Source organism: Mytilus edulis, chromosome 3 (genome assembly GCF_963676685.1).
Source record: "Mytilus edulis chromosome 3, xbMytEdul2.2, whole genome shotgun sequence".
Classification (NCBI taxonomy): Eukaryota; Metazoa; Mollusca; class Bivalvia; order Mytilida; family Mytilidae; genus Mytilus; species Mytilus edulis.
The window spans coordinates 53,360,021-53,373,648 of record NC_092346.1 but is presented as its reverse complement, the minus strand read 5'-3'; positions in this window follow the sequence as shown (position 1 = coordinate 53,373,648).

Sequence of the window (13,628 nt, the reverse complement as noted above, 5' to 3'; positions counted from 1 at the left end):
TAAATAAACACATATGGTTAAGTCCTCTGTTAGTTATTTTTATTATTTGAGTTAGACGTTTAAAACTTTTGTCGACCCCACTATAAAATGTCTTTTACACGTACGATATGGCAAGTGGGCGTAACAGACGAAGGTTCTCATAATCCGACCCAATTAATTGATAAGCTGAGCACACCAAGAAATAGTCTTGTCCACGCTATTATGAAAATGATTATTCATATTTTTTTCAATCCACCAAGAACAATGTTTAAGGTGACAAAAGTCTGTAAGGTAACATAAAGGGACATATAACGATGGTTTTCGGATCCGTAAGGTAGAAAATAGTAAAAAATAGAAAACAACACGTTTAATAATTTAATGCGTCCGAAGCGCTTTTCTGGATTTACCTTCATCAGGAACGCTCAAAGCCAAACATTTGAAATCCGAAGATGTATAAGTACCGAAAATCGTTGAAGAGCTATATGTCAAAATTACCTAAAATAAATAGCCAAATTCTTCTAAAGCCAACTTTGCCTGAGGGAGTTGAAACCTTAGTTTCATAATAATTTCAAAATTTATAAACGGATAATTTTAATAAAGTTTGTTAAATCATGTCAGTACCGAAGCACTGACTACCGAGCTGATGATACCCTCGGGGACTGATAGTCCACCAGCAGAGGTATCGACCCAGTGATGTAAAAAATAGAAAACAACACGTTTAATAATTTAATGCGTCCGAAGCGCTTTTCTGGATTTACCTTCATCAGGAACGCTCAAAGCCAAACATTTGAAATCCGAAGATGTATAAGTACCGAAAATCGTTGAAGAGCTATATGTCAAAATTACCTAAAATAAATAGCCAAATTCTTCTAAAGCCAACTTTGCCTGAGGGAGTTGAAACCTTAGTTTCATAATAATTTCAAAATTTATAAACGGATAATTTTAATAAAGTTTGTTAAATCATGTCAGTACCGAAGCACTGACTACCGAGCTGATGATACCCTCGGGGACTGATAGTCCACCAGCAGAGGTATCGACCCAGTGATGTAAAAAATAGAAAACAACACGTTTAATAATTTAATGCGTCCGAAGCGCTTTTCTGGATTTACCTTCATCAGGAACGCTCAAAGCCAAACATTTGAAATCCGAAGATGTATAAGTACCGAAAATCGTTGAAGAGCTATATGTCAAAATTACCTAAAATAAATAGCCAAATTCTTCTAAAGCCAACTTTGCCTGAGGGAGTTGAAACCTTAGTTTCATAATAATTTCAAAATTTATAAACGGATAATTTTAATAAAGTTTGTTAAATCATGTCAGTACCGAAGCACTGACTACCGAGCTGATGATACCCTCGGGGACTGATAGTCCACCAGCAGAGGTATCGACCCAGTGATGTAAAAAATAGAAAACAACACGTTTAATAATTTAATGCGTCCGAAGCGCTTTTCTGGATTTACCTTCATCAGGAACGCTCAAAGCCAAACATTTGAAATCCGAAGATGTATAAGTACCGAAAATCGTTGAAGAGCTATATGTCAAAATTACCTAAAATAAATAGCCAAATTCTTCTAAAGCCAACTTTGCCTGAGGGAGTTGAAACCTTAGTTTCATAATAATAAGAAAAGATGCCTTGTTATTTTGGACTTAATTCGAGGTGATCCAAAAATATCAAAGAATCATTAAATCTGAACTAATTCTTCCACGTTTAAACAAATGTTACGTCAAACTTTTGATTTCATTTTAGGCGGACAATTGATATTATTTAGTAGGGAAACGTTTTCAATATTAAGAGTTAATTCCAGTGGCTACATATATACCATTAGTGTAATCTATCCTTTATTCGGACTCCTCATTGTCATCTGCAAGTTATACAAGTTAAACTTGATTCATACATGCTTAATCGTAGAATAAATAATGATTTCACAAGTGTCAAACTCTTTTAAATCTCTCGATTTCGCTATTGTTGTCTATTTTAGACGTATGTATTTCTATTACAAAATAATAAAATCAGACTTTGAATGTCGATCACCAATAAATACACGCAAATTCTATAATATCATTGATAAAGCTGAATCCTCACTAACAAATCCAACAATTAATGTAAAATACATATCGTGATGTCTGTAATTGAAAAGTGACGGATGAAAATGAAAGGAGTTGCACGAAGGCTATAACAACATGGCGGAAGAAGTAGAACATACAAACAAGAGTATATAAAAGAAACAACAGGAAAAAGATGAAAATATATTCTAATACGGTATATGTATACAATGTACATCAAAACATGCGACTTAATTTGTTTCTAATGTTTAAATAGTTTTTATATATATAAAATAGCGATAATTGATTAATATGTATGTACTTTACAAACGTGGACTACTGTAGATAAAAGATATTAGAGGTTTTGATAAAAATTAGGTGCATAAAGGCTAAGATGTAATCTGATTATACAAAGTACCATAATCATTTTATCTTTGTAGTTCTTTAGTTCTTTGAAGGTGTATTTTGGTCCTATACTCGGGTATTAAAGTGGTTATTAAAATGAAAGGAGATGCATGAAGGCTAAATGGAAGATGGAAAACACACACACAAGAGCCGTGGCTGTGATGACATGACCGTTCGGATGATATCACCAAAGCATCCAAAGGATTGGGTTTGATGAAAGTTTTGTGATATTAAAATTTGCTGTTTCAAAATATTAGAAAATATTATAAATTAAGGAATGTTACTCCCTCATTCAAAACTCTGATTCCTTTCACGGATTTGGCTATACTTTTTGGACCTTTTGGATTATAGCTCTTCATCTTTTATATCAACTTTGGATTTCAAATATTTTGGCCACGAGCATCACTGAAGAGACATGTATTGTCGAAATGCACATCTGGTGCAAGAAAATTGGTACCGTTTATTTTATTAATCCAGAAATATTCAAATGCACGACATTTATAACGTGATGTTCTCTATTATTAGGCCGATTAGAAAAGATAAACCCTCACTGTTGAACTTACAGAATAAAATAATCGTGTTGACAAAATTCAAAAATTCATTGCGTTCACTGTGCGTTATTCTTTATTTATCTTCGTCTAGAAGGACAAAAACAAACACTTGAGCAAGTCACATATGTATTATAACTTAGGACTATATAAAAGGAACCGTAAATTAAAATGAAAAATCATCTGAAGTAAAATTATGCTTGGTGGGTTATATTATATAATAATCGGGACCAGTTATCCCTGAATGTATCATACGCCAAGGCCAATTTCAAATTATTTCAATCTTTACTTAATATTATTGTCTCACAACCAAACATGTGTACTTTTAGTTTCAAACACTATTTAGCTAGTATATAAACAGGTTTTCAAATTTCTGGTATCTATGAAGTTAGATGGAAAAGAGCCGGATTGGAATTTACCGCCAGCTCTGACCAAGTCCATGTTCAGCTTACTTGGATCAAGGCCAAGGAACCTGATACCACATCCAGACAACCTGAGCCGGACCTTAAAAGCAAAAATAAGCCACCAACTACCAGCAGGCGTACGCTAAACTTTACGCCCAGTGGATGACCACAAGAAAACGGCTGTTGTACCGCTGCAGAACATCATCAAACCATCGAGGCCTGCGTAGACCACAACACTAAGACAGAAGTTAGAGACACCATAGTTAGTCAACTACTTGCACCAACTAAGTACAGAGGGGAACCAGTTGAAGTTGTCATAAACAGGGATATTTTCAACAGTCCTTACAACCACATATCATCGTCTTATATACTATACCACCACAACAGACAGAGGCAAGCGCAGTAGGATCGACTTCGATGAAGGGTTTGACATCAACGACCCTGACCTACTGACCTCACCACCACATACATCGCCGTTTAACATAGTATCTAAAGAGGCAATGGGAGCAGCCATCCTGGCAGAACGGCCTAATACTCCGTACCAGCCACAACACCGCAGTCGGAGTAAGATGAAAGCGAAACGACAGACCGATCCAAATCTGTTACTTTGTACATTATTTCGCAATATCAAGACAGGATAGCCGGACGGTAATACTCATGATGATGATCATCATCATCATCTGGTATGTATGATGAGCTTATTTAGAAACGAATGAAGAATGCACAGGCATTTGTGGAGTGGACCCCTTTTTTTTATTAAGTGTTTATATTTTATTGGATTTTTTTTTTTTTTTTTATATATATATTTCAACTTAGGCCACACCAATTTAATTTCTTGTTCTACGGATTTTTGGACTCTAAAAATTGGGGCGAGCGAGCGATTTGAAAATTTTAATAAAAAAATATTTAATTTGCAAAAATTTGAGGCGAAGCTTAAAAAGTAAAGGCGAGCGATTATAATTTTTTTTTTGTAAACATTAAATAGTAGGTTTTGACTATATTAAAACTTGATTTATCACTTGTAAATGTACCTTGACATTTCTTTAATCTATGAAGTATTTTTTGCCTGTTCAACAAGAAATAATTGAATAATTAAATCTGGTATATGTATGTGTGACTGACAATGAGACAATTCTCCATCCAAGTCATAATCAGGTTCAGAACAACCCCTTTATGTTATGAATATCCCTTTTATGAGGAGTCAATATAAGTTATAATATATTTTTTTTGTAAAAACACTTTTAGTACAAAAGGGCTTATATTTTCCCAAAGAACTATAATATCTATATGGTAATGGTCAAAACATGTCCAAGAATTTTGTAATATTCCTTGACTTTAACCATGTTAACACATTTACTTTGACAGTTTTAATATTATTCAAAATAAGTGGATCCCTCTTTTAGAAAAGTTGTTTAAAATATAATGTATTTCTCCTCTTTAAAAGTTTTTGAGTAAAAATTCTAAGTTTACAAAGGTTTTGTATAATAGCACTATACAAATCCTAAGTATTTCTATTTTCTTTTCTACAAGAGTAAACATGGTAAAATGACCCCTTCAAGGCTTTTGTCTGAGGGATAACCTGATAATAACAAACATAGGTCAAAGTACGGCATTTTACACAGAGCTTTGATCCAGACCAAACATCAAGCTATAAGGGACCACAACGTAGTATTGTACACAATTCGAACAGGAAAACCAACAATCTAATTTATATTTCCAAACGGGAAAATACCAAATTATGAACCACATCAAAAAACGACAGGTCCCTGAATCAATCAGGACAGGTGCACAAACCTGCAGCGGGTATGACCGCCAGCATACATTATAACCGAGTTGAAGGAAACTCCTTCAGAAGTTCTTTGTACTTTATTTTAACAACGAACATTTTTTTTATAGGGAATATAAGTCAAGGGGAAAGAAACCAATGTTTTGTTCTATACAGGTATTTCCGCTGTTATATATTTATATCGGAACTCTCCCTCTTGGAATAAATTGGTTTTATGCTGGAACAAATATTCTCACAGATCGTAACAGTGTTGTGGGTTGCTTATATGTTTGAAATCGTTATATAAAGGTTATACTGTAATTTTATAAACAAATGTTAAGATCTTTTTATAATATTTACAAAAAAAACGGTTCGGGAAATGGACATGATTACATTTCCGGATGCGGGAAGCGGGAATAAAATAAAAATAAAAAAATGCTGTTTTGAAAAAATTAGGTGCGGGCGGGTCCGTCGAACAAGGAATTTAATTGGTGTGGCCTTATATTTACTTAGTTTTACTTATTAAAGATGTTCAAAGTCTTTTAATGCGATTTAACAATATCAATAAAAAAAATCCCTTCTATCGATAGTAAAACTAAGTTTATATAAGTTGAAATAAGAAAATATATGTAAATAAAAAGCAACTAATTTAAAAAAGGGGGTCCTTCCACAAACGCCTGTGATTTCGACCATGTGTATTAAACAGTCCCCATTCCTTTATTGATTGAACATCATTGACCTATATAGTATAAAGCAACGTACATCTTCTTTTTTTTTATATATCATATTAATGTACCATTTTGTAGAACTATTTCAAACTAAAACCTAAAGATCTCGATGACTAAATAAACTTATTATAATTTAACACGAACATTCTACGTCGTTATATTTCCTTTCAAAATTTTCTGTAAATTTTTGTTTACAATATTTTCAAATAGATCGAACTTCTGCCATACTATTGGGGAAAATGACAAGTAGACGTTAAAACACATGTTTCGATGGATTTCACCCGTCAGAGAATAATCCCCAAGACGCTATCTAACACACAGTCTAGGTTTAACGGAAATAAAAAAGTTTTTACATTATAAGGAAAATTAATCAATTTTGGTGCAAAAATCTTAAGTCAACAAACTACCATTGCTTGTTTTAATATTTTAATGGATGATAACAATGTCGTAATTTCCTTCATTTAGTGTAAACAAAGCTCGTTTTGATATTACAACTGCTTATTGTTAGTCTGTTGCATATACCTAATTCATTCGAAATATTTGTTTTATAAAAAAATATCGTGTTTGTGTTGCATTTCATATTTTCTAGAAGTTTTTAGTCTATTGCTTTAAGAACCTTTTGAAATGACATTGTATTTCTCAGAAATTACAAGTATTCTCAGAAATTACAAGTAACTGCCCCCCAAAAGTATTTGAAAATCAAATAAAGAAGATATTCGTATACTAGTATTTGACATTTTTTTTTCTTTTCTTTGATATTTGTCAGCCTTTGAAAAAAAGCTGACAAATATCAAAGTCAAGAAGATGGATGTTTAATAAAAAAAACCAATATCTTTATTTAATTTAGTTATTGGCGAAGGACAGTCCGCTAACATATAAGTTACCTTATTTCTAAAAAGTTAAATCACAAAAATACTGAACTCCAAGGAAAATTCATAACGGAAAGTCTCTAATCAATGGCAAAATCAAATGTAGAAACACATCAACCGAATGGATAACCACTATCCTTGTCGGTACTTTTTGAGTGCTGAAAGATTAAAAAAATATATCTCCATCAACCATGTGAATTTGGAATTTATACGTAAATGAATTATTTTTCTGATATATAGGACACAATGAATTAAAAACTTTATAAAGACAATAACAATCAAAACCAAGGAGTAAACAAAGACTCGTAAAACCAAAAGACATTTACACCAACAGTTATAAATAATAAATAAGAAACAACACGAACTCCACAAAAAACCCGGCAGTGAAATCAGGTGCTCCGGAAGGGTAAGCATTTCCTGCACCGTATACGGCACCCGTCGTGTTATGTCTTTGTTCAGTCCGGTAATGATGGAAGGTTATTATGACTGAAGAAGAATATCAGATATGATTTCTGACACACTTTTGTCATAATGGACAATCAGCTCATGATGGCGACCGTAAAATTTCTTGAGTGATGATCTTTATTTGATTGATTCATAGCCCTGTCTTAGCAACTTTTGAGAAAGCAGTATTCCTCGTTCAACAAAATCAACGTACTTTGAGCTAGCGCTAGAGTAACGTATCAATTGAGACACATAAACTCCATATGCTGGTGCCGCTTGGATGTTGCTACACAGAAATGTAAAGTTGACTATAGGAAAATTCAAATAATCGCTTTTGTAATAATTGTTGGTATTTAACCTACCATCAGTTGTCATTTCGAGAAAAAGGTCTAATTATGAAACAGATTTATCGGTGTCGGTAGTATCTTTAATTTCAAGTTCACTTGGATATATTAAATGTAAGTGATCACTGATTCTATTTTTATTAAGAGACAGTACATCATCAATATACCGAAAGGTGAAATTAAAAGACTGGGCTAATTTCTTTTCTCCTTTCTGTACAAGCCCTTGGATAAATTTTGCTTCATAGGAATACAAAAACAAATCTGCAAGTAGAGGAGCGCAATTGGTACCCTTTGGGAATACAATAGTCCGTTGGAAGACCAAACCTCCAAACGACTCTGTATTATTTTTAACAAAGTAAGTTGAATTCGTGCCCAAAACTAGATATTTAAAACGTCTAGTGCCCTTTTTGTTAAAGAAACATAAGCTGGCGAGTTCTATCAGTCGAGCTTTAAGTTTAGTATGTGGAATAGTGGTGTAAAGATTTGAAAAATCAAAGGTTTTAATGTTGGTACAATGTTTTATCGATTGAGATTGTAATTTTGCTAATCACTCTTTTGAATTTTTCAGTATCCACATCTGATTAACACCACTTCTTGAATATGTCGTTTCGGAATATTTCGGAAGTCCTTCTTTAACTGCAGTTAGTATTGCAGTAAGAACTTTAGAAAGGGGTTTAGTGGAACACTTGGAAAAACCTGCAATATACCTTTCCTTATAAGGATTCTTGTGAAGCTTAGGAATCCAATATAAGGATGGAAGATCCCGGTCTTCATCCTTTGGATTAACACAGTACAAAATTTTGAAAATCAATTTCCATGTGGTTGGTGTGCATGCGCGGATTTACCTTAACCAGAAATCTTCGGCAGTTACCTTAAAACACTTGATTAGTTTTGTTTCTTTATGTCTTGTGTAAAACTCTGGATACACAGTGAAATACGATGACTTTCAGAAACAAAATGTGGATAGAAGGTAAAAATAAATATATGGGAGGTCTAAAATCTTAACCGTATTTTGGGAAAAGACTGAGCCCAAAAAGTCTTAAATCTGAAAAGGGAAATGAAAGACTACCATCATAAATAAAATAATCAAAATAAGGCTATATATAACAGGAATGTTAATCCAAAAGTAAAATTGTTGCATCGATTTCGCCAGGCATAGACAGAAATGAATTGACAAATGTTTATTATTCAAACTGCATATAATACGTACGCCTTTTGTTGTTTATCAAATATTAATAATCGTTCTCCATAAGCTTTAGCTCAATATCACTCATATATACAGACATATTAACACGTATCAATGTATGATTATATTCAATAAATCTAAACAACAGCGTTGTTCACATTAATACAAACGAACTGTTAAAATACTCTCTGTATTAGGGAAAAAATGGAAATATTGTTATACTAGCTAATTTATGTCATTGTATTTTATCATGTTATTAGATATCTGTAACCAATTTATTTTAATAATTAGTACTTTCATTACGCAAGAGATTCATGCTAACTACAAGTTTTGTACATGGGGGTGTTGTTTACGTAGTTTTATTTTTTGTTTGGCTTCAAATAGGTGATATTCGTTCTAGGGGTAGAAATATTTCATCAAATCGTTGGTATCTTGATGGAAAATAATTCTGTGTCAATCACACTTTATTTTGAATCTGAGTTTATTGGTAAACTCCATGACGATATATTCTCTTTAATTCAACAAAACTTTTCGTAAATGTTGAATTAAATGCTCAACCCCAGTGGCGTAGGCGTGGACTGACACTTGAAGACAAACCCCTGAAAGTGAACAGAGAAAAAAATGCTTGACTTCGCCCCCCCCCCCAACAAGGGGGGCAAATAAGTTTTTGATTATCAAATAAGTTATGGATTTAATTTGTTTTTGTGTTATCGATTCAGTTTTTTCTACATAGGCCGTGCATACTAAGATCGGAAGTGTATTACACATACCCCCAAAAGTGTTCTGACAAAAAAGTATCTCAAACATTACTTTCCCTTCCGCTGAATTTGCTTTCCTTTGTGACGATTTCCCGTTTGCTGGTGTTTCAAACATAAATAATAACTATAAAACCACGTTTTCCTAGATGAAACTTACTGGAGTTTCAAATATTTAATTGATTCAACAATGTACTTCAAATTGTGTTTCATCAATTTTACATATATCCAAGTACTTAATTTGTAATCCAGTTCTTTGCATTGCTGATCGGGGAGTATTTTTGCAAAATTTACACGTTTAAAAAAAGGATACACATCCTAGATCAAACTGCATTTATTCATATCTGAACGACTTTGTTTTCCTATATTTATGTGATAGCATTTTTAGATTGGTTAAGAATGTCCTTCTAATTTACATTGCATATGGGATTAAAATCTTATCAGATTGTTAGGTATGCATAATGTTATCCCTGCACTTTAATGACTTGACTGTGGTACTTCTGCGGCAGATGGTTAAATTTTTTCTGGTCAGTTGAACAGTTTGATTTGATGAAACGAATTGCAATTTTCTCAGAATTTTGAGTGAACTGCAATAAATGGATAGCAACAGTACTATTGATACCAAATCAAAAACACAGGAGGTTTAATTAATTGTGTCAGTGAGTATATCTACAATTTGTCGTACAAGGCTTTTCAATCATGTCTGGATTATTAACAAACATGCCACTTGCACAATAAACTGCTTGACCTCTTTTTACCCTTTTAAGACATATTTTTTTATACAATCCTTGCGCTGTTTCTACTCTATTTATACACAGAAGAATAGAATTAATTAACAGGACAATTTAAAGGATAAAACCAGTTGTAATGACTTGGCATTTTCTAACTGAAAAAAGTCGCTAATCGTATCTGTTCAATCATTAATAGATTCATCACTTATGATTTTATTAGTTAAAAGAATGCGACTACCGTCCTCTTCTGTATTTTTATGGTTTAGGTGCCAAACAGAATGTACCACAAATGTTATGGCATATTGTGGTCTAGGTCTATTTTCTACATTACAAAATAGCTGTACCAAGTCAGGAATATGAAAATTGTTATCCATTCGTTTTATGTGTTTGAGCTTTTAATTTTGCCATTTGACTAGGGACTTTCCGTTTTGAATATTCCTCGGAGTTCTTTTTTTTTATTTTACTTTTTTGGTCGATATCCTTTGATATATTCTAGAATGTATAAAGTAGTGAAGTATTTGTTTAAATTATGATCTCCAAACAACTGTATAACAATAACTACAGTTGGGTTGTCGACTTCAACAACTAATATTTGAATAAGCTTTAAATAAACTCAAATCATAGAATCCAGGATCAAAATTGTGTTTGCCAGAACTGTATTTTGTCTACAAATGACTTTCTTTTGACACTCGAATAAAAAAAAAACAAATAAAGTACGAAGTTGAAGAAAACAGACGACCAAAATTCTGAATGTTTTGCCATTATTCATCTGAAATAATCTATTCCTTGGGTAGAAAATCCTCAGTATTTCGAAAAAAATCAGAGTTTTATTAAAAGTTCTATATTTATAATAATGAACATAAAATAACATTAGTTGTCGTGATGTGCATCTGGTGCAAAAAACATTGGTGCTGTTTATAACTAATCTAACAGTATAAAACACCGTGAAAATCCTTTGTAGTATTATTTCAGGATATGAATTGCAATTCAATATGTATCCCCAATAATATGAGACACAGTGCTTGGTTGCAATAACATAATTAAAATAGTTATCAATAAGTCTATTCAGTTAACGATACCAATAACAAGAAAAACTGCTATTATTTGGTTTTATAACAAGATATTTGTCAAAACAAAATTTCATTTATCATGCATTTTAAGCTCTGGATACACAAAATTCTACTTTTCGTTGAATCCTTGAATGCAGAATCATACTCCTACAATAAATTTCTTTGTTTGTGATAAAATTTATAAACAAATATGAAATCTTTGTCCCTGTAACTAAAGTGGTTTTTAATACTGCAAATATTTTGTTGTAATCTGATATTTCATCGTAAACACGCGCATATCGAACCAACAGAAAAATATACAATAAATATCTTTGTTTGTGACAGAATTTAAAAATTTGTTTTGAGCATTTCTAATAATTATCAAAGGTACCAGGATTATAAAGCTTTGTTCCTTTTGCTAAAGTGTTTTTTTATAATGCAAATATTGATTTTGTTGTAATATGATACTTCAGAGTAATCACGTTTGTGGAAACGAACAGAAAAATATACACTTCATGATAAAGATTAACCGGAGCTTACTAAATAGCAAGGAAAGCAACAACCAAAAAACAATGAAAAACGTAACGTAAATCCTAAAATTTAGTTTGAACATTACGATGTGAAATGTTAACATATAGGTCTTAACGGACATCGGTCACTATAAGTGATTGGTTATATAAAATGCTTTGGGTGGAGTGATTATCATGTGGGGTTTAAAATTTTGTATGGTTTCTTGAAGCTTTGTCATTAAGTATAGAATAAATCTTAAAATGTGTGGTATAGTCCTCATCGGAAAACGTATCACTTCATATTTTTCTACAACACTGACATTAATTTTGAAGAGCAAAATTTTATAGGTTTAAATATTTCTTTGTTTGTCCAAATGTGTATTTTTGTTAGTGTTATCATTTAAATGGGAACTGCAACAGATATACTTACACCCATATTTATCAGAAGGCTGATTTCTTAAATTAGGAAACTCTTTGTATCAAAAAAGATTGTGTGGTAGTGTAGTATAAAGGATAGAAAGCCAAACATTTCAACGTAGGCAAACTGACTTTTAAGGGATCGCAACTTTTCTAAGAATCCAAAAATCAGCTTTAAAGATTGGGAATTTCACAGTATTTCATAAGAATTTTACGGCTGTCTGAACATTTGTCATTTCGGGGCACTTTATTGCTGAATATGCGGTATGGGCTATGCTCATTGTTGAATGCCGTACTGTGACCTATATGTTATAATCTCAGTTTTAAGATTTCAATACATTGCATACATAAATCAACAAAAACAATGATTGCTGCATTGTCGGGAGGTACAAGAACAGAGTGATTTCCTAGATGAATACAAATGGCTGTAAAATCTCCATCGGAAGAGGTTGAAGATACCATGGACGCAATCAGATAATTATGGCGAAGAAACTAACGCATTGCCAAAACAAAATGACATGTGTACATACAACAAAAAGACAAACAAACAGACTGATCAGTGTCTTTAATCATTTTTTGTTGTTAAATATTTGTTTTTAAAGTTTTTTTAAAACTCTTAGCTTCAATTTTCAATATAAAAAAGGTGACGTAGTATGTTTGAAAATCAGACAATTATCAACATGAGACCAAAGATTAGGATCTAAACTTCTGCATGCCATCATTTGGCTTTCAAAAATGAACAAACCCCATACCGTAATGTTTATTAAGCCTCTGAAAGCGCCGATGAGCTATATTTCTGTCTTCTTGAATATGAATATAAATGTAGAATTTATTCTTTTGAATCTTTTCTTTTCAAAAGAAAATATGAATCTTTTAATGAGACTTTCTAAAAACGAAAAATCTTTTTGTGAATGGTTAAAATATGTATGAATTATTACAACGATTGACTATTCAATTAATTGGTCTTAACAAGAATTTGTTTACTGTTAAATTTACCGTTGCAATTGATTATAAGTATACGGTATAGTTCTCTTGCAAGCCGAGTAATACCATGAATTTGTTAGTATGTTTGTATTTCCATTTGTTTTTTTAATAAGTCGGTTTTCTTATATACTTATTCTGTGTGTTCACACAAATAAGATATAATAATAGATATGAAAATTACAAAAAACTCTGATCAAATGTCATTATGGAATCAGCATTTATTTGTAGATCATTCTGCCAGGGAATAATCAATAGATTTCATGGGTGAGTAGTAACTATACAACTTAGTATCAATACCTTCATCTACATTTATCCGGCTGTATAACGCCTCCATCCCAAAGTAGATTGGAAGTCTAACACAGATAGAAAGGTCTCAAATCAACTGGAAATGTTTATGTATTACATGATTGAATGAGACAATGTCGTCTGGGGTCATATCGAAGCAAAATGTATGTACTCATATTTGGT